This window comes from Semicossyphus pulcher, unplaced genomic scaffold (assembly GCF_022749685.1).
Source record: "Semicossyphus pulcher isolate SPU_LCO1_2020_fin unplaced genomic scaffold, fSemPul1.0.p SCAF_16, whole genome shotgun sequence".
Classification (NCBI taxonomy): Eukaryota; Metazoa; Chordata; class Actinopteri; order Labriformes; family Labridae; genus Semicossyphus; species Semicossyphus pulcher.
In genome coordinates this window covers 28,597,102-28,617,353 of record NW_027211670.1, presented here as the reverse complement: position 1 = coordinate 28,617,353, position 20,252 = coordinate 28,597,102, and positions in this window count along the sequence as shown.

Below are 20,252 nucleotides of genomic sequence, written 5' to 3'. Positions count from 1 at the left end.
TGATTTCATCTTTAACTGATTTCATCGTTAACTGATTTCATCTTCATTTAACTGATTTCATCGTTAACTGATTTCATCTTCATTTAACTGATTTCATCGTTAACTGAGTTCATCTTCATTTAACTGATTTCATTTTCATTCTTCATTTAACTGATTTCATCGTTAACTGATTTCATCTTTAACTGATTTCATCGTTAACTGATTTAATCTTCATGTAACTGATTTCATCTGTAACTGATTTCATCTTCATGTAACTGATTTCATCGTTAACTGATTTCATCTTCATTTAACTGATTTCATCTTCATTTAACTGATTTCATCGTTAACTGATTTCATCGTTAACTGATTTCATCGTTAACTGATTTCATCTTCATTTAACTGATTTCATCTTCATTTAACTGATGTCATCTTTAACTGATTTCATCGTTAACTGATTTCATCTTCATTTAACTGATTTCATTTTCATTCTTCATTTAACTGATTTCATCTTTAACTGATTTCATCTTCATGTAACTGATTTAATCTTCATGTAACTGATTTCATCTGTAACTGATTTCATCGTTAACTGATTTCATCTTCATTTAACTGATTTCATCTTCATTTAACTGATTTCATCTTTAACTGATTTCATCGTTAACTGATTTCATCTTTATTTAACTGATTTCATCGTTAACTGATTTCATCTTCATTTAACTGATTTCATCGTTAACTGATTTCATCTTCATTTAACTGATTTCATCTTTAACTGATTTCATCGTTAACTGAGTTCATCTTCATTTAACTGATTTCATTTTCATTCTTCATTTAACTGATTTCATCGTTAACTGATTTCATCTTTAACTGATTTCATCGTTAACTGATTTCATCTTCATTTAACTGATTTCATCTTTAACTGATTTCATCGTTAACTGATTTCATTCTTCATTTAACTGATTTCATCTTTAACTGATTTCATCTTTAACTGATTTCATCTTCATGTAACTGATTTCATCTGTAACTGATTTCATCGTTAACTGATTTCATCTTCATTTAACTGATTTCATCTTTAACTGATTTCATCTTCATGTAACTGATTTCATCTGTAACTGATTTCATCGTTAACTGATTTCATCTTCATTTAACTGATTTCATCTTTAACTGATTTCATCGTTAACTGATTTCATCTTCATTTAACTGATTTCATCGTTAACTGATTTCATCTTCATTTAACTGATTTCATCTTTAACTGATTTCATCCTTAACTGATTTCATCTTCATTTAATTGATTTCATTTTCATTCTTCATTTAACTGATTTCATCGTTAACTGATTTCATCTTTAACTGATTTCATCGTTAACTGATTTAATCTTCATGTAACTGATTTCATCTGTAACTGATTTCATCTTTAACTGATTTCATCGTTAACTGATTTCATCTTCATTTAACTGATTTCATCGTTAACTGATTTCATCTTCATTTAACTGATTTCATCTTTAACTGATTTCATCGTTAACTGATTTCATCTTCATTTAACTGATTTCATCGTTAACTGATTTCATCTTCATTTAACTGATTTCATCTTTAACTGATTTCATCTTCATTTAACTGATTTCATGTTCATTTAACTGATTTCATCTTTAACTGATTTCATCGTTAACTGATTTCATCTTCATTTAACTGAATTCATCGTTAACTGATTTCATCTTCATTTAACTGATTTCATCTTTAACTAATTTCATCGTTAACTGATTTCATCTTCATTTAACTGATTTCATTTTCATTCTTCATGTAACTGATTTCATCTGTAACTGATTTCATCGTTAACTGATTTCATCGTTAAATGATTTCATCGTTAACTGATTTCATTTTCATTTAACTGATTTCATCTTCATTTAACTGATTTCATCGTTAACTGATTTCATCGTTAACTGATTTCATCTTCATTTAACTGATTTCATCGTTAACTGATTTCATCTTCATTTAACTGATTTCATCTTTCACTGATTTCATCGTTAACTGATTTCATCTTCATTTAACTGATTTCATCTTTAACTGATTTCATCGTTAACTGATTTCATCTTCATTTAACTGATTTCATCGTTAACTGATTTCATCTTCATTTAACTGATTTCATCTTTAACTGATTTCATCTTCATTTAACTGATTTCATCTTTAACTGATTTCATCGTTAACTGATTTCATCTTCATTTAACTGATTTCATCTTTAACTGATTTCATCGTTAACTGATTTCATCTTCATTTAACTGATTTCATCTTTAACTGATTTCATCGTTAACTGATTTCATCTTCATTTAACTGATTTCATCTTTAACTGATTTCATCTTCATGTAACTGATTTCATCTGTAACTGATTTCATCGTTAACTGATTTCATCTTCATTTAACTGATTTCATCTTTAACTGATTTCATCGTTAACTGATTTCATCTTCATTTAACTGATTTCATGTTCATTTAACTGATTTCATCGTTAACTGATTTCATCTTCATTTAACTGATTTCATCTTTAACTGATTTCATCGTTAACTGATTTCATCTTCATTTAACTGATTTCATCGTTAACTGATTTCATCTTCATTTAACTGATTTCATCTTTAACTAATTTCATCGTTAACTGATTTCATCTTCATTTAACTGATTTCATTTTCATTCTTCATTTAACTGATTTCATCGTTAACTGATTTCATCTTTAACTGATTTCATCGTTAACTGATTTAATCTTCATGTAACTGATTTCATCTGTAACTGATTTCATCGTTAACTGATTTCATCGTTAACTGATTTCATCTTCATTTAACTGATTTCATCTTCATTTAACTGATTTCATCGTTAACTGATTTCATCGTTAACTGATTTCATCTTCATTTAACTGATTTCATCTTTCACTGATTTCATCGTTAACTGATTTCATCTTCATTTAACTGATTTCATCTTTAACTGATTTCATCGTTAACTGATTTCATCTTCATTTAACTGATTTCATCGTTAACTGATTTCATCTTCATTTAACTGATTTCATCTTTAACTGATTTCATCGTTAACTGATTTCATCTTCATTTAACTGATTTCATCTTTAACTGATTTCATCGTTAACTGATTTCATCTTCATTTAACTGATTTCATCTTTAACTGATTTCATCTTCATGTAACTGATTTCATCTGTAACTGATTTCATCGTTAACTGATTTCATCTTCATTTAACTAATTTCATCGTTAACTGATTTCATCTTCATTTAACTGATTTCATCTTTAACTGATTTCATCCTTAACTGATTTCATCTTCATTTAATTGATTTCATTTTCATTCTTCATTTAACTGATTTCATCGTTAACTGATTTCATCTTTAACTGATTTCATCGTTAACTGATTTAATCTTCATGTAACTGATTTCATCTGTAACTGATTTCATCTTTAACTGATTTCATCGTTAACTGATTTCATCTTCATTTAACTGATTTCATCGTTAACTGATTTCATCTTCATTTAACTGATTTCATCTTTAACTGATTTCATCGTTAACTGATTTCATCTTCATTTAACTGATTTCATCGTTAACTGATTTCATCTTCATTTAACTGATTTCATCTTTAACTGATTTCATCTTCATTTAACTGATTTCATGTTCATTTAACTGATTTCATCTTTAACTGATTTCATCGTTAACTGATTTCATCTTCATTTAACTGATTTCATCGTTAACTGATTTCATCTTCATTTAACTGATTTCATCTTTAACTAATTTCATCGTTAACTGATTTCATCTTCATTTAACTGATTTCATTTTCATTCTTCATGTAACTGATTTCATCTGTAACTGATTTCATCGTTAACTGATTTCATCGTTAAATGATTTCATCGTTAACTGATTTCATCTTCATTTAACTGATTTCATCTTCATTTAACTGATTTCATCGTTAACTGATTTCATCTTCATTTAACTGATTTCATCTTTCACTGATTTCATCGTTAACTGATTTCATCTTCATTTAACTGATTTCATCTTTAACTGATTTCATCGTTAACTGATTTCATCTTCATTTACATGATTTCATCGTTAACTGATTTCATCTTCATTTAACTGATTTCATCTTTAACTGATTTCATCTTCATTTAACTGATTTCATCTTTAACTGATTTCATCGTTAACTGATTTCATCTTCATTTAACTGATTTCATCTTTAACTGATTTCATCGTTAACTGATTTCATCTTCATTTAACTGATTTCATCTTTAACTGATTTCATCGTTAACTGATTTCATCTTCATTTAACTGATTTCATCTTTAACTGATTTCATCTTCATGTAACTGATTTCATCTGTAACTGATTTCATCGTTAACTGATTTCATCTTCATTTAACTGATTTCATCTTTAACTGATTTCATCGTTAACTGATTTCATCTTCATTTAACTGATTTCATGTTCATTTAACTGATTTCATCGTTAACTGATTTCATCTTTAACTGATTTCATCGTTAACTGATTTAATCTTCATGTAACTGATTTCATCTGTAACTGATTTCATCGTTAACTGATTTCATCGTTAACTGATTTCATCTTCATTTAACTGATTTCATCTTCATTTAACTGATTTCATCGTTAACTGATTTCATCGTTAACTGATTTCATCTTCATTTAACTGATTTCATCGTTAACTGATTTCATCTTCATTTAACTGATTTCATCTTTCACTGATTTCATCGTTAACTGATTTCATCTTCATTTAACTGATTTCATCTTTAACTGATTTCATCGTTAACTGATTTCATCTTCATTTAACTGATTTCATCGTTAACTGATTTCATCGTTAACTGATTTCATCTTCATTTAACTGATTTCATCTTTAACTGATTTCATCGTTAACTGATTTCATCTTCATTTAACTGATTTCATCTTTAACTGATTTCATCGTTAACTGATTTCATCTTCATTTAACTGATTTCATCTTTAACTGATTTCATCTTCATGTAACTGATTTCATCTGTAACTGATTTCATCGTTAACTGATTTCATCTTCATTTAACTGATTTCATCTTTAACTGATTTCATCGTTAACTGATTTCATCTTCATTTAACTGATTTCATCGTTAACTGATTTCATCTTCATTTAACTGATTTCATCTTTAACTGATTTCATCCTTAACTGATTTCATCTTCATTTAACTGATTTCATTTTCATTCTTCATTTAACTGATTTCATCGTTAACTGATTTCATCTTTAATTGATTTCATCGTTAACTGATTTAATCTTCATGTAACTGATTTCATCTGTAACTGATTTCATCTTTAACTGATTTCATCGTTAACTGATTTCATCTTCATTTAACTGATTTCATCGTTAACTGATTTCATCTTCATTTAACTGATTTAATCTTTAACTGATTTCATCGTTAACTGATTTAATCTTCATTTAACTGATTTCATTTTCATTCTTCATTTAACTGATTTCATCTTTAACTGATTTCATCTTCATTTAACTGATTTCATCGTTAACTGATTTCATCTTCATTTAACTGATTTCATCTTTAACTGATTTCATCGTTAACTGATTTCATCTTCATTTAACTGATTTCATCGTTAACTGATTTCATCTTCATTTAACTGATTTCATCTTTAACTGATTTCATCTTCATTTAACTGATTTCATGTTCATTTAACTGATTTCATCGTTAACTGATTTCATCTTCATTTAACTGATTTCATCTTTAACTGATTTCATCGTTAACTGATTTCCTCTTCATTTAACTGATTTCATCTTTAACTGATTTCATCGTTAACTGATTTCATCTTCATTTAACTGATTTCATCGTTAACTGATTTCATCTTCATTTAACTGATTTCATCTTTAACTGATTTCATCCTTAACTGATTTCATCTTCATTTAACTGATTTCATTTTCATTCTTCATTTAACTGATTTCATCGTTAACTGATTTCATCTTTAATTGATTTCATCGTTAACTGATTTAATCTTCATGTAACTGATTTCATCTGTAACTGATTTCATCTTTAACTGATTTCATCGTTAACTGATTTCATCTTCATTTAACTGATTTCATCGTTAACTGATTTCATCTTCATTTAACTGATTTAATCTTTAACTGATTTCATCGTTAACTGATTTAATCTTCATTTAACTGATTTCATTTTCATTCTTCATTTAACTGATTTCATCTTTAACTGATTTCATCTTCATTTAACTGATTTCATCGTTAACTGATTTCATCTTCATTTAACTGATTTCATCTTTAACTGATTTCATCGTTAACTGATTTCATCTTCATTTAACTGATTTCATCGTTAACTGATTTCATCTTCATTTAACTGATTTCATCTTTAACTGATTTCATCTTCATTTAACTGATTTCATGTTCATTTAACTGATTTCATCGTTAACTGATTTCATCTTCATTTAACTGATTTCATCTTTAACTGATTTCATCGTTAACTGATTTCCTCTTCATTTAACTGATTTCATCGTTAACTGATTTCATCTTCATTTAACTGATTTCATCTTTAACTGATTTCATCGTTAACTGATTTCATCTTCATTTAACTGATTTCATTTTCATTCTTCATTTAACTGATTTCATCGTTAACTGATTTCATCTTTAACTGATTACATCGTTAACTGATTTAATCTTCATGTAACTGATTTCATCTGTAACTGATTTCATCTTTAACTGATTTCATCGTTAACTGATTAAATCTTCATTTAACTGATTTCATCGTTAACTGATTTCATCGTTAACTGATTTCATCTTCATTTAACTGATTTCATTTTCATTCTTCATTTAACTGATTTCATCGTTAACTGATTTCATCTTTAACTGATTTCATCGTTAACTGATTTAATCTTAATGTAACTGATTTCATCTGTAACTGATTTCATCGTTAACTGATTTCATCGTTAACTGATTTCATCGTTAACTGATTTCATCGTTAACTGATTTCATCTTCATTTAACTGATTTCATCTTTAACTGATTTCATCGTTAACTGATTTCATCTTTAACTGATTTCATCGTTAACTGATTTCATCTTCATTTAACTGATTTCATCTTTAACTGATTTCATCGTTAACTGATTTCATCTTCATTTAACTGATTTCATCGTTAACTGATTTCATCGTTAACTGATTTCATCTTCATTTAACTGATTTCATCGTTAACTGATTTCATCTTCATTTAACTGATTTCATCTTTAACTGATTTCATCGTTAACTGATTTAATCTTCATTTAACTGATTTCATCTTTAACTGATTTCATCGTTAACTGATTTCCTCTTCATTTAACTGATTTCATCGTTAACTGATTTCATCTTCATTTAACTGATTTCATCTTTAACTGATTTCATCGTTAACTGATTTCATCTTCATTTAACTGATTTCATTTTCATTCTTCATTTAACTGATTTCATCGTTAACTGATTTCATCTTTAACTGATTACATCGTTAACTGATTTAATCTTCATGTAACTGATTTCATCTGTAACTGATTTCATCGTTAACTGATTTCATCGTTAACTGATTAAATCTTCATTTAACTGATTTCATCGTTAACTGATTTCATCGTTAACTGATTTCATCGTTAACTGATTTCATCTTCATTTAACTGATTTCATTTTCATTCTTCATTTAACTGATTTCATCGTTAACTGATTTCATCTTTAACTGATTTCATCGTTAACTGATTTAATCTTCATGTAACTGATTTCATCTGTAACTGATTTCATCGTTAACTGATTTCATCTTCATTTAACTGATTTCATCGTTAACTGATTTCATCGTTAACTGATTTCATCGTTAACTGATTTCATCTTCATTTAACTGATTTCATCTTTAACTGATTTCATCGTTAACTGATTTCATCTTTAACTGATTTCATCGTTAACTGATTTCATCTTCATTTAACTGATTTCATCTTTAACTGATTTCATCGTTAACTGATTTCATCTTCATTTAACTGATTTCATCTTTAACTGATTTCATCTTTCACTGATTTCATCGTTAACTGATTTCATCTTCATTTAACTGATTTCATCTTTAACTGATTTCATCTTCATTTAACTGATTTCATCGTTAACTGATTTCATCTTCATTTAACTGATTTCATCTTTAACTGATTTCATCGTTAACTGATTTCATCTTCATTTAACTGATTTCATCTTTAACTGATTTCATCGTTAACTGATTTCATCTTCATTTAACTGATTTCATCGTTAACTGATTTCATCTTCATTTAACTGATTTCATCTTTAACTGATTTCATCGTTAACTGATTTCATCTTCATTTAACTGATTTCATCTTTAACTGATTTCATCGTTAACTGATTTCATCTTCATTTAACTGATTTCATCTTTAACTGATTTCATCGTTAACTGATTTCATTCTTCATTTAACTGATTTCATCTTTAACTGATTTCATCTTCATGTAACTGATTTCATCTGTAAATGATTTCATCGTTAAATGATTTCATCTTCATTTAACTGATTTCATCGTTAACTGATTTCATCTTCATTTAACTGATTTCATCTTCATTTAACTGATTTCATCGTTAACTGATTTCATCTTCATTTAACTGATTTCATCGTTAACTGATTTCATCGTTAACTGATTTAATCTTCATGTAACTGATTTCATCTTTAACTGATTTCATCGTTAACTGATTTCATCTTCATTTAACTGATTTCATCGTTAACTGATTTCATCTTCATTTAACTGATTTCATCTTTAACTGATTTCATCGTTAACTGATTTCATATTCATTTAACTGATTTCATCGTTAACTGATTTCATCGTTAACTGATTTAATCTTCATGTAACTGATTTCATCTGTAACTGATTTCATCTTTAACTGATTTCATCGTTAACTGATTTCATCTTCATTTAACTGATTTCATCGTTAACTGATTTCATCTTCATTTAACTGATTTCATCGTTAACTGATTTCATCTTCATTTAACTGATTTCATCGTTAACTGATTTCATCGTTAACTGATTTCATCTTCATTTAACTGATTTCATTTTCATTCTTCATTTAACTGATTTCATCGTTAACTGATTTCATCTTTAACTGATTTCATCGTTAACTGATTTAATCTTCATGTAACTGATTTCATCTGTAACTGATTTCATCGTTAACTGATTTCATCTTTAACTGATTTCATCTTCATTTAACTGATTTCATCGTTAACTGATTTCATCGTTAACTGATTTCATCTTCATTTAACTGATTTCATCGTTAACTGATTTCATCGTTAACTGATTTCATCTTCATTTAACTGATTTCATCTTTAACTGATTTCATCGTTAACTGATTTCATCTTCATTTAACTGATTTCATTTTCATTCTTCATTTAACTGATTTCATCGTTAACTGATTTCATATTTAACTGATTTCATCGTTAACTGATTTAATCTTCATGTAACTGATTTCATCTGTAACTGTTTTCATCGTTAACTGATTTCATCGTTAACTGATTTCATCGTTAACTGATTTCATCGTTAACTGATTTAATCTTCATGTAACTGATTTCATCTTCATGTAACTGATTTCATCTTTAACTGATTTCATCGTTCACTGATTTCATCTTCATTTAACTGTTTTCATCTTCATTCTTCATTTAACTGATTTCATCTTTAACTGATTTCATCTTCATTAACTGATTTCATCGTTAACTGATTTCATCTTCATTTAACTGATTTCATCTTTAACTGATTTCATCGTTAACTGATTTCATCTTCATTTAACTGATTTCATCTTTAACTGATTTCATCGTTAACTGATTTCATCTTCATTTAACTGATTTCATCTTTAACTGATTTCATCTTCATTTAACTGATTTCATCTTTCACTGATTTCATCGTTAACTGATTTCATCTTCATTTAACTGATTTCATCTTTCACTGATTTCATCTTCATTTAACTGATTTCATCTTTAACTGATTTCATCGTTAACTGATTTCATCTTCATTTAACTGATTTCATCGTTAACTGATTTCATCGTTAACTGATTTAATCTTCATGTAACTGATTTCATCTTTAACTGATTTCATCGTTAACTGATTTCATCTTCATTTAACTGATTTCATCGTTAACTGATTTCATCTTCATTTAACTGATTTCATCTTTAACTGATTTCATCGTTAACTGATTTCATATTCATTTAACTGATTTCATCGTTAACTGATTTCATCGTTAACTGATTTAATCTTCATGTAACTGATTTCATCTGTAACTGATTTCATCTTTAACTGATTTCATCGTTAACTGATTTCATCTTCATTTAACTGATTTCATCGTTAACTGATTTCATCTTCATTTAACTGATTTCATCGTTAACTGATTTCATCTTCATTTAACTGATTTCATCGTTAACTGATTTCATCGTTAACTGATTTCATCGTTAACTGATTTCATCTTCATTTAACTGATTTCATTTTCATTCTTCATTTAACTGATTTCATCGTTAACTGATTTCATCTGTAACTGATTTCATCGTTAACTGATTTCATCTTTAACTGATTTCATCTTCATTTAACTGATTTCATCTTTAACTGATTTCATCGTTAACTGATTTCATCTTCATTTAACTGATTTCATCGTTAACTGATTTCATCGTTAACTGATTTCATCTTCATTTAACTGATTTCATCTTTAACTGATTTCATCGTTAACTGATTTCATCTTCATTTAACTGATTTCATCGTTAACTGATTTCATCGTTAACTGATTTCATCTTCATTTAACTGATTTCATCTTTAACTGATTTCATCGTTAACTGATTTCATCTTCATTTAACTGATTTCATTTTCATTCTTCATTTAACTGATTTCATCGTTAACTGATTTCATCGTTAACTGATTTAATCTTCATGTAACTGATTTCATCTTCATGTAACTGATTTCATCTGTAACTGTTTTCATCGTTAACTGATTTCATCGTTAACTGATTTCATCGTTAACTGATTTCATCGTTAACTGATTTAATCTTCATGTAACTGATTTCATCTTCATGTAACTGATTTCATCTTTAACTGATTTCATCGTTCACTGATTTCATCTTCATTTAACTGTTTTCATCTTCATTCTTCATTTAACTGATTTCATCTTTAACTGATTTCATCTTCATTAACTGATTTCATCGTTAACTGATTTCATCTTCATTTAACTGATTTCATCTTTAACTGATTTCATCGTTAACTGATTTCATCTTCATTTAACTGATTTCATCTTTAACTGATTTCATCGTTAACTGATTTCATCTTCATTTAACTGATTTCATCTTTAACTGATTTCATCTTCATTTAACTGATTTCATCTTTCACTGATTTCATCGTTAACTGATTTCATCTTCATTTAACTGATTTCATCTTTCACTGATTTCATCTTCATTTAACTGATTTCATCTTTAACTGATTTCATCGTTAACTGATTTCATCTTCATTTAACTGATTTCATCGTTAACTGATTTCATCGTTAACTGATTTAATCTTCATGTAACTGATTTCATCTTTAACTGATTTCATCGTTAACTGATTTCATCTTCATTTAACTGATTTCATCGTTAACTGATTTCATCTTCATTTAACTGATTTCATCTTTAACTGATTTCATCGTTAACTGATTTCATATTCATTTAACTGATTTCATCGTTAACTGATTTCATCGTTAACTGATTTAATCTTCATGTAACTGATTTCATCTGTAACTGATTTCATCTTTAACTGATTTCATCGTTAACTGATTTCATCTTCATTTAACTGATTTCATCGTTAACTGATTTCATCTTCATTTAACTGATTTCATCGTTAACTGATTTCATCTTCATTTAACTGATTTCATCGTTAACTGATTTCATCGTTAACTTATTTCATCGTTAACTGATTTCATCTTCATTTAACTGATTTCATTTTCATTCTTCATTTAACTGATTTCATCGTTAACTGATTTCATCTGTAACTGATTTCATCGTTAACTGATTTCATCTTTAACTGATTTCATCTTCATTTAACTGATTTCATCGTTAACTGATTTCATCGTTAACTGATTTCATCTTCATTTAACTGATTTCATCGTTAACTGATTTCATCGTTAACTGATTTCATCTTCATTTAACTGATTTCATCTTTAACTGATTTCATCGTTAACTGATTTCATCTTCATTTAACTGATTTCATTTTCATTCTTCATTTAACTGATTTCATCGTTAACTGATTTCATCTTTAACTGATTACATCGTTAACTGATTTAATCTTCATGTAACTGATTTCATCTTTAACTGATTTCATCGTTAACTGATTAAATCTTCATTTAACTGATTTCATCGTTAACTGATTTCATCGTTAACTGATTTCATCGTTAACTGATTTCATTTTCATGTAACTGATTTCATCTTTAACTGATTTCATCGTTAACTGATTAAATCTTCATTTAACTGATTTCATCGTTAACTGATTTCATCGTTAACTGATTTAATCTTCATGTAACTGATTTCATCTGTAACTGATTTCATCGTTAACTGATTTCATCGTTAACTGATTTCATCTTCATTTAACTGATTTCATCGTTAACTGATTTCATCGTTAACTGATTTCATCGTTAACTGATTTCATCTTCATTTAACTGATTTCATCGTTAACTGATTTCATCGTTAACTGATTTCATCTTCATTTAACTGATTTCATCGTTAACTGATTTCATCGTTAACTGATTTCATCTTCATTTAACTGATTTCATCTTTAACTGATTTCATCGTTAACTGATTTCATCGTTAACTGATTTCATCTTTAACTGATTTCATCGTTAACTGATTTCATCTTCATTTAACTGATTTCATCTTTAACTGATTTCATCGTTAACTGATTTCATCTTCATTTAACTGATTTCATCGTTAACTGATTTCATCTTCATTTAACTGATTTCATCGTTAACTGATTTCATCTTCATTTAACTGATTTCATCTTTAACTGATTTCATCCTTAACTGATTTCATCTTCATTTAACTGATTTCATTTTCATTCTTCATTTAACTGATTTCATTGTTAACTGATTTAATCTTCATGTAACTGATTTCATCTGTAACTGATTTCATCTTTAACTGATTTCATCGTTAACTGATTTAATCTTCATTTAACTGATTTCATCTTTAACTGATTTCATCGTTAACTGATTTCATCTTCATTTAACTGATTTCATCTTTAACTGATTTCATCGTTAACTGATTTCATCTTCATTTAACTGATTTCATCTTTAACTGATTTCATCGTTAACCGATTTCATTCTTCATTTAACTGATTTCATCTTTAACTGATTTCATCTTCATGTAACTGATTTCATCTGTAACTGATTTCATCGTTAACTGATTTCATCTTCATTTAACTGATTTCATCTTTAACTGATTTCATCGTTAACTGATTTCATCTTCATTTAACTGATTTCATCGTTAACTGATTTCATCTTCATTTAACTGATTTCATCTTTCACTCATTTCATCGTTAACTGATTTCATCTTCATTTAACTGATTTCATCTTTAACTGATTTCATCTTCATTTAACTGATTTCATCGTTAACTGATTTCATCTTCATTTAACTGATTTCATCGTTAACTGATTTCATCTTCATTTAACTGATTTCATCTTTAACTGATTTCATCGTTAACTGATTTCATCTTCATTTAACTGATTTCATCTTTAACTGATTTCATCGTTAACTGATTTCATCTTCATTTAACTGATTTCATCGTTAACTGATTTCATCTTCATTTAACTGATTTCATCTTTAACTGATTTCATCGTTAACTGATTTCATCTTCATTTAACTGATTTCATCTTTAACTGATTTCATCGTTAACTGATTTCATCTTCATTTAACTGATTTCATCTTTAACTGATTTCATCTTCATGTAACTGATTTCATCTGTAACTGATTTCATCGTTAACTGATTTCATCTTCATTTAACTGATTTCATCTTTAACTGATTTCATCGTTAACTGATTTCATCTTCATTTAACTGATTTCATCGTTAACTGATTTCATCGTTAACTGATTTCATCTTCATTTAACTGATTTCATCTTTAACTGTTTTCATCGTTAACTGATTTAATCTTCATGTAACTGATTTCATCTGTAACTGTTTTCATCTTTAACTGATTTCATCTTCATTTAACTGATTTCATCTTCATTTAACTGATTTCATCTGTAACTGATTTCATCTTTAACTGATTTCATCGTTAACTGATTTAATCTTCATGTAACTGATTTCATCTTCATGTAACTGATTTCATCGTTAACTGATTTCATCGTTAACTGATTTCATCGTTACCTGATTTAATCTTCATGTAACTGATTTCATCTTCATGTAACTGATTTCATCTTTAACTGATTTCATCGTTCACTGATTTCATCTTCATTTAACTGTTTTCATCTTCATTTAACTGATTTCATCTTTAACTGATTTCATCGTTAACTGATTTCATCTTCATTTAACTGATTTCATCGTTAACTGATTTCATCTTCATTTAACTGATTTCATCTTTAACTGATTTCATCTTCATTTAACTGATTTCATCTTTAACTGATTTCATCGTTAACTGATTTCATCTTTATTTAACTGATTTCATCGTTAACTGATTTTATCTTCATTTAACTGATTTCATCTTTAACTGATTTCATCGTTAACTGATTTCATCTTCATTTAACTGATTTCATCTGTAACTGATTTCATCTTTAACTGATTTCATCGTTAACTGATTTCATCTTCATTTAACTGATTTCATCTTTAACTGATTTCATCGTTAACTGATTTCATCTTCATTTAACTGATTTCATTTTCATTCTTCATTTAACTGATTTCATCTTTAACTGATTTCATCTTCATTTAACTGATTTCATCTTTAACTGATTTCATCTTCATGTAACTGATTTCATCTGTAACTGATTTCATCGTTAACTGATTTCATCTTCATTTAACTGATTTCATCTTTAACTGATTTCATCGTTAACTGATTTCATCTTCATTTAACTGATTTCATCGTTAACTGATTTCATCTTCATTTAACTGATTTCATCTTTAACTGATTTCATCCTTAACTGATTTCATCTTCATTTAACTGATTTCATTTTCATTCTTCATTTAACTGATTTCATTGTTAACTGATTTAATCTTCATGTAACTGATTTCATCTGTAACTGATTTCATCTTTAACTGATTTCATCGTTAACTGATTTCATCTTCATTTAACTGATTTCATCGTTAACTGATTTCATCTTCATTTAACTGATTTAATCTTTAACTGATTTCATCGTTAACTGATTTAATCTTCATTTAACTGATTTCATTTTCATTCTTCATTTAACTGATTTCATCTTTAACTGATTTCATCTTCATTTAACTGATTTCATCGTTAACTGATTTCATCTTCATTTAACTGATTTCATCTTTAACTGATTTCATCGTTAACTGATTTCATCTTCATTTAACTGATTTCATCGTTAACTGATTTCATCTTCATTTAACTGATTTCATCTTTAACTGATTTCATCTTCATTTAACTGATTTCATGTTCATTTAACTGATTTCATCGTTAACTGATTTCATCTTCATTTAACTGATTTCATCTTTAACTGATTTCATCGTTAACTGATTTCCTCTTCATTTAACTGATTTCATCGTTAACTGATTTCATCTTCATTTAACTGATTTCATCTTTAACTGATTTCATCGTTAACTGATTTCATCTTCATTTAACTGATTTCATTTTCATTCTTCATTTAACTGATTTCATCGTTAACTGATTTCATCTTTAACTGATTACATCGTTAACTGATTTAATCTTCATGTAACTGATTTCATCTGTAACTGATTTCATCTTTAACTGATTTCATCGTTAACTGATTAAATCTTCATTTAACTGATTTCATCGTTAACTGATTTCATCGTTAACTGATTTCATCTTTAACTGATTTCATCGTTAACTGATTTCATCTTCATTTAACTGATTTCATCGTTAACTGATTTCATCGTTAACTGATTTCATCGTTAACTGATTTCATCTTCATTTAACTGATTTCATCTTTAACTGATTTCATCGTTAACTGATTTCATCGTTAACTGATTTCATCTTCATTTAACTGATTTCATCGTTAACTGATTTCATCGTTAACTGATTTCATCTTCATTTAACTGATTTCATCTTTAACTGATTTCATCGTTAACTGATTTCATCTTTAACTGATTTTATCGTTAACTGATTTCATCTTCATTTAACTGATTTCATCTTTAACTGATTTCATCGTTAACTGATTTCATCTTCATTTAACTGATTTCATCGTTAACTGATTTCATCTTCATTTAACTGATTTCATCTTTCACTGATTTCATCGTTAACTGATTTCATCTTCATTTAACTGATTTCATCTTTAACTGATTTCATCGTTAACTGATTTCATCTTCATTTAACTGATTTCATCTTTAACTGATTTCATCGTTAACTGATTTCATCTTCATTTAACTGATTTCATCTTCATTTAACTGATTTCATCTTTAACTGATTTCATCTTTAACTGATTTCATCGTTAACTGATTTCATCTTCATTTAACTGATTTCATCTTTAACTGATTTCATCGTTAACTGATTTCATCTTCATTTAACTGATTTCATCTTTAACTGATTTCATCGTTAACCGATTTCATTCTTCATTTAACTGATTTCATCTTTAACTGATTTCATCTTCATGTAACTGATTTCATCTGTAACTGATTTCATCGTTAACTGATTTCATCTTCATTTAACTGATTTCATCTTTAACTGATTTCATCGTTAACTGATTTCATCTTCATTTAACTGATTTCATCGTTAACTGATTTCATCTTCATTTAACTGATTTCATCTTTCACTCATTTCATCGTTAACTGATTTCATCTTCATTTAACTGATTTCATCTTTAACTGATTTCATCTTCATTTAACTGATTTCATCGTTAACTGATTTCATCTTCATTTAACTGATTTCATCGTTAACTGATTTCATCTTCATTTAACTGATTTCATCTTTAACTGATTTCATCGTTAACTGATTTCATCTTCATTTAACTGATTTCATCTTTAACTGATTTCATCGTTAACTGATTTCATCTTCATTTAACTGATTTCATCGTTAACTGATTTCATCTTCATTTAACTGATTTCATCTTTAACTGATTTCATCGTTAACTGATTTCATCTTCATTTAACTGATTTCATCTTTAACTGATTTCATCGTTAACTGATTTCATCTTCATTTAACTGATTTCATCTTTAACTGATTTCATCGGTAACTGATTTCATTCTTCATTTAACTGATTTCATCTTTAACTGATTTCATCTTCATGTAACTGATTTCATCTGTAACTGATTTCATCGTTAACTGATTTCATCTTCATTTAACTGATTTCATCTTTAACTGATTTCATCGTTAACTGATTTCATCTTCATTTAACTGATTTCATCGTTAACTGATTTCATCGTTAACTGATTTCATCGTTAACTGATTTCATCTTCATTTAACTGATTTCATCGTTAACTGATTTCATCTTCATTTAACTGATTTCATCTTTCACTGATTTCATCGTTAACTGATTTCATCTTCATTTAACTGATTTCATCTTTAACTGATTTCATCGTTAACTGATTTCATCTTCATTTAACTGATTTCATCGTTAACTGATTTCATCTTCATTTAACTGATTTCATCGTTAACTGATTTCATCTTCATTTAACTGATGTCATCGTTAACTGATTTCATCTTCATTTAACTGATTTCATCTTTAACTGATTTCATCGTTAACTGATTTCATCTTCATTTAACTGATTTCATCGTTAACTGATTTCATCTTCATTTAACTGATTTCATCTTTAACTGATTTCATCGTTAACTGATTTCATCTTCATTTAACTGATTTCATCGTTAACTGATTTCATCTTCATTTAACTGATTTCATCGTTAACTGATTTCATCTTCATTTAACTGATGTCATCGTTAACTGATTTCATCTTCATTTAACTGATTTCATCTTTAACTGATTTCATCGTTAACTGATTTCATCTTCATTTAACTGATTTCATCTTTAACTGATTTCATCGTTAACTGATTTCATCTTCATTTAACTGATTTCATCGTTAACTGATTTCATCTTCATGTAACTGATTTCATCTGTAACTGATTTCATCGTTAACTGATTTCATCGTTAAGTGATTTAATCTTCATGTAACTGATTTCATCTGTAACTGATTTCATCTTTAACTGATTTCATCATTAACTGATTTCATCTTCATTTAACTGATTTCATCGTTAACTGATTTCATCTTCATTTAACTGATTTCATCTTTAACTGATTTCATCGTTAACTGATTTCATCTTCATTTAACTGATTTCATTTTCATTCTTCATTTAACTGATTTCATCTGTAACTGATTTCATCATTAACTGATTTCATCGTCATTTAACTGATTTCATCTTTAACTGATTTCATCGTTAACTGATTTCATCTTTAACTGATTTCATCGTTAACTGATTTCATCTTCATTTAACTGATTTCATCTTTAACTGATTTCATCGTTAACTGATTTCATCTTCATTTAACTGATTTCATCGTTAACTGATTTCATCGTTAACTGATTTCATCGTTAACTGATTTCATCTTCATTTAACTGATTTCATCGTTAACTGATTTCATCTTCATTTAACTGATTTCATCTTTCACTGATTTCATCGTTAACTGATTTCATCTTCATTTAACTGATTTCATCTTTAACTGATTTCATCGTTAACTGATTTCATCTTCATTTAACTGATTTCATCGTTAACTGATTTCATCTTCATTTAACTGATTTCATCTGTAACTGATTTCATCTTTAACTGATTTCATCGTTAACTGATTTCATTCTTCATTTAACTGATTTCATCTTTAACTGATTTCATCTTCATGTAACTGATTTCATCTGTAACTGATTTCATCGTTAACTGATTTCATCTTCATTTAACTGATTTCATCTTTAACTGATTTCATCGTTAACTGATTTCTTCTTCATTTAACTGATTTCATCGTTAACTGATTTCATCTTCATTGAACTGATTTCATCTTTAACTGATTTCATCGTTAACTGATTTCATCTTCATTTAACTGATTTCATCTGTAACTGATTTCATCTTTAACTGATTTCATCGTTAACTGATTTCATCTTCATTTAACTGATTTCATCTTTAACTGATTTCATCGTTAACTGATTTCATCTTCATTTAACTTATTTCATTTTCATTCTTCATTTAACTGATTTCATCTTTAACTGATTTCATCTTCATTTAACTGATTTCATCTGTAACTGATTTCATCGTTAACTGATTTCATCGTTAACTGATTTCATCTTCATTTAACTGATTTCATCTTTAACTGATTTCATCGTTAACTGATTTCATCGTTAACTGATTTCATCTTTAACTGATTTCATCGTTAACTGATTTCATCTTCATTTAACTGATTTCATCGTTAACTGATTTCATCGTTAACTGATTTCATCGTTAACTGATTTCATCTTCATTTAACTGATTTCATCGTTAACTGATTTCATCTTCATTTAACTGATTTCATCGTTAACTGATTTCATCTTCATTTAACTGATTTCATCTTTAACTGATTTCATCGTTAACTGATTTCATCTTCATTTAACTGATTTCATCGTTAACTGATTTCATCTTCATTTAACTGATTTCATCTTGAACTGATTTCATCTTCATGTAACTGATTTCATCTGTAACTGATTTCATCGTTAACTGATTTCATCTTCATTTAACTGATTTCATCTTTAACTGATTTCATCGTTAACTGATTTCATCTTCATTTAACTGATTTCATCGTTAACTGATTTCATCTTCATTTAACTGATTTCATCTTTCACTCATTTCATGGTTAACTGATTTCATCTTCATTTAACTGATTTCATCTTTAACTGATTTCATCTTCATTTAACTGATTTCATCGTTAACTGATTTCATCTTCATTTAACTGATTTCATCGTTAACTGATTTCATCTTCATTTAACTGATTTCATCTTTAACTGATTTCATCGTTAACTGATTTCATCTTCATTTAACTGATTTCATCGTTAACTGATTTCATCTTCATTTAACTGATTTCATCTTTAACTGATTTCATCGTTAACTGATTTCATCTTCATTTAACTGATTTCATCTTTAACTGATTTCATCGTTAACTGA